The 4272-nt window shown below is 39.5% G+C and overlaps 1 long non-coding RNA gene across 1 annotated transcript; it reads left to right on the top strand.

Moving 5' to 3' along the window:
• The first annotated feature begins 1239 nt into the window (after positions 1 to 1239).
• On the top strand, positions 1240 to 2460 carry LOC308649966. The gene is made up of 3 exons (XR_014022200.1): positions 1240 to 1496; positions 1969 to 2132; positions 2305 to 2460. It is a non-coding gene; the product is annotated as an uncharacterized lncRNA (long non-coding RNA).
• Positions 2461 to 4272: the final 1812 nt, after the last annotated feature.

Below are 4272 nucleotides of genomic sequence, written 5' to 3'. Positions count from 1 at the left end.
AAAGCTAACATCCTTTGGCTTGACAATTTTACTTCCAGGAATGCATTCAAAGAAAATAATCACAGATGCGAGCCACATTAATTTACAAGGATGATCCCAGAGACATTACATATGCCCTGTTTGGAATGTGTTCCCTGAAGTTTATGTGCTGGAAACCTAACCTCCACATTCGTATTGTAATGTCATTTGAAGATGTGACCTTTGGGAGACAATTATGATTCGATGAAGTCACAAGGATGGGGCTCCCGTGATGGAATTTGTGGCTTTATAAGAAGAGGGAGAGACCCAAGCTAGCACCGTTGCTGTCTCACACATGATGCCCTCCACCACGTGGTACTGCAGCAAGAAGGCCCTCTCCTGAGCAGCGTTCCTGGAGTACCCCTCTTCAGAACCTCGAGCTAAATACACCTCTATTGTTATAATTACCCAGTCTGTGTTTCAGGTACAACATTGGAAAATGGACTGAGACAAATTATAATAGCCAGAAATAAGAAATAATGAAAATATCTGACAATAAGAAATTATTTTTGTGATTAAAAATTAAGTTCTGTACTTATACAGGTGATTAGGCAGTCATTACAAGTAAGGTCAAGCCGGGTGTGGTGGCTCATGCCTCTAATCCCAGCAGCTCTCGAGGCTGAGGCAGGAGGATCTTGAGTTCAAAGCCAGCCTCGGCAAGAGCAAGGTGCTAAGCAGTGAGACCCTGTCTCTACATAAAATAAAAAACAGGGCTGGGGATGGGGCTCAGTGGTTGAGCACCCCTGAGTTCAAACCCCAGTATCCCACCCCCCAAAAAAAGTAAGGTTAAAAAATAAAAATGAAAAATAAATAAAAAAGTGATGTTGAAGATTATTTAATGAAAAATTGCTAAGGATATAATTTTAAGTGCAAAATATTTCCAAAACTCTGTCATATGGTCTTCACAAGAATCTCCCCTTTGCCCACCTGCTTTTCCCATTCTTTCCTTACCAGGTTGTCATACCCTCTCTGAAGTTATTCCATTACAACCGTGGAAGAAGCAGTGGTCCATGGTCCCCACGCCATCATTCTGAGTGGCTGTTCATGACGGTGGTGTGATAGCAACCGTGCGTGGACGGCCTTGTTGCTCGGACGGGCTTAATGGGGATGGGAGGATCTGCTTAGCTGCGCATTCTTTGATGCTCTATAAGGTGGAATGCTAATTATGTCTGTCTGCCTCTTAGGGTATTGAAGAAATGAAGCCCTCTTTGTCCTTGCAGATAAGGCAACTTGTTTTTTGAGTAGATGATGAATAAGACTCTGGCTGTAACCGGCTGTTTATATCCACTCAAGAAAAAAAAAAAAGGAGGGAGAAAAAGGTTTGGGGCAAGAAGCAGTTTATTTTGGCAAAACAAAAGCCAACATTACCCGGGAATGAAAAGAGAGGAATAGACGAGTGGATAAAGAAACTGTGGTATATATATACACAATGGAATATTACTCAGCATTAAAGGAGAATAAAATCATGGCATTTGCAGGTAAATGGTTGAAGTTGGAGAATATAATGCTAAGTGAAGCAAGCCAATCCCCAAAAACCAAATGCCGAATGTTTTCTCTGATATCAGGAGGCTGATTCATAGTGGGGCTTGGCGGGGGGAGCATGGGAGGATTAGATGAACTCTAGATAGGGCAAAGGGGAGGGAGGGGAAGACAGGGCGCATGGGGGTAGGAAAGGCAGTGGAATGAGATGGACATCATTACCCTAAGTACATGTTTGAAGACACGGATGGTGACTCTACATCATGTACAACCAGAGACATGAAAAATTGTGCTATATATGTGTACTATGAATTGAAATGCATTCTGCTGTCATATATAACAAATAAGAATAAATTAAAAAATTTAAAAAAATTTAAAAAGGGGAGGGAGATCTCTCCTTTGTTGGAAGATTTAAGGAAGTTGTGGTCTTGTGGTACAATGTAACAAGAGTTCTGAATCTTGTTTAAAAAGTTACTGTGTCCCAAATGCAACATGGAAGAGCAGAGAGATCACATGGAGAGAAAACCAGATGTCTCTGAGCTAACTTGTGGGAGCAGAGGATCCCTCCAACTCCGCATGCCTTTGTGGAATTGCACGGATCGCCGTCAGTTTTAGGGTGTCTTTGTCAAATAAAGGTAAGCACATTTACCAAAGTACTGAGGAGGGGGGCATATTCTTCCAGACTGTTCCATAAGCACAGCCTATAAGCTGTCTTTATTTCCATGCTATTTTTGGCTTCACATAATTATTTAAAATAAGCTTCTGCAGCCTGGACATCTATTCAAATATAAGCAGTTTATATTTCAGGTGAGTGAACACAGTTTAGCACGAGAGGAAATTGCAACAGAAAGACAGCTTCCTCTGGCACTGGAGAATGACATAAAGGCCAACTTCACCTTACTCCTTCAGTGGGAGAGCCCACTCACCTGTCTACTTCATTAGTTGTAAATACTCAAGTTTTGGTTCCACAAAGAATAAATGAAGTCCCTTTAGGTCCTGGAGCTTCACACTGCCATTTCTCTAACATAAAAGTCAACGTGCACCACGGATGAGAAGGCAGCAGAGAACAAGCACATGCATCCCACGGTCCAGCCAGTCCTACCATTTTGGCTGAGATTCTACAGGAAGCTCCTGGCGTTCACACTAGGCTTCGAGTCCTCCAGATTGCTCAAGAGTCTGGTTTTGAGTCTGCCTACCAGCCTTGGCCCATCCCTGATCGTCAACTGCAACACAGGGTGAAAATACAGTGGATGGTTTTCCAGAAGTACTATTTTCTGATTAGACCTATGAGTTAGATCTCACTTTTGACCTTAAAAAAATTCAGTGTTTCTTGATTTAAATGAAGTTTTTATTTATTTATTTATTTCTGTATTCTTTGTGTGTGTGCGTGCATTGCGCCAGGGATCAAACCTAGGGCCCCACACATGCGGAGCACATGCTCACCAGCCCCTTGTTGGCTGCTCTTTGTCAGAACAAGGAAGCACTCTGTTCCAAATTTGCTGAGAGCTTTTTTAAACTATGAAAGGATGTTGATTATTGCCAGAGGATTTTTGTATAATTTTTAAGATACATGTATAATTACTTCCTTTTAAGCTGTTAATGTGGTGAGTTGCATTAATTGATGTAATAACATCAAATCAACCCTGAATTCCTAGAGCAAACCCAACTAGATCATGGTATTATTTATACATACTTGTTTTGTTTTTACTGATGTTTTGTTTAGGTTATTTACATTAATTTTTATGAGTTTGATTTGAAATTTTACTTTCACATAAGTTCATGTTATGTTTTGATACTAATATTACTTGAAATAGTAATATATTATTGAACATTTATTTTTCTAAGTTCTTTTTCAATTCCTTTAATCTTTCAAATCTGTGATGTAGGTTGGTCCTAAATGCATATTTTACCCATAAGAAAAACTGAAGTTATGCAATTTGCCTATTATTCACTTATAAATAGAGATAAGATTTAAACTTCATTTAACTCCAGGGGCTGGGGATGTGGCCCAAGCGGTAGCGTGCTCGCCTGGCATGCGTGCGGCCCGGGTTCGATCCTCAGCACCACATACCAACAAAGATGTTGTGTCCGCCGAGAACTAAAAAATAAATATTAAAAATTCTCTCTCTCTCCTCTCTCACTCTCTCTTTAAAAAAAAAAAAAACAAAGATGTTGTGTCCGCCGAAAACTAAAAAATAAATATTAAAAAATTATTTCTCACTTTAAAAAAAAAAAACTTCATTTAACTCCAGATTCCTTATTCTTTTTTTTCTCCCTATTTATTAAGGTGTGTGTAATTAAAGTATACACCTCAATGTATTGATATATGTATACATTGGGAAATGGTAAGCACTGTTAAGCTGATTTACATTCACATCACCTCATATATGTACCATTTCCCTTTCTCCCTTCTTTGTTCTCCTTCTTTCTTCTTGTGGTGAGAACATGTAAGATCTCCCCTTTCATCAAATTTCCAGTATACAATGCAGCATTGTTACCTGTATTTGCTGTGCTTTCCATTAGGGCTCTAGAGCTGAAATTTGGTACCCTTTGATCAACACCTCCCCATTGTCTTTAATTCCCAGGCCTTGGTAACCACCATTCGACTCTATTTCTATGAATTTGACTGGTTTAAACTCTACATACAAATGCACTCATACAGAATTTTCCTTTCTGTGACTGGCTTATTTCACTTAGCACAATGTCTTCCCCATGAATTCATGGCATGATTTACCACTTTCTAAAAAAGACTGCATATTATTCCATTTTGTGTGT

The sequence above is a fragment of the Spermophilus citellus genome, assembly GCF_964194105.1.
Source record: "Spermophilus citellus genome assembly, chromosome: 5".
Taxonomy (NCBI): Eukaryota; Metazoa; Chordata; class Mammalia; order Rodentia; family Sciuridae; genus Spermophilus; species Spermophilus citellus.
The sequence above is the reverse complement of the archived record's forward strand: the minus strand, read 5'-3'. Positions and strand labels throughout refer to the sequence as shown.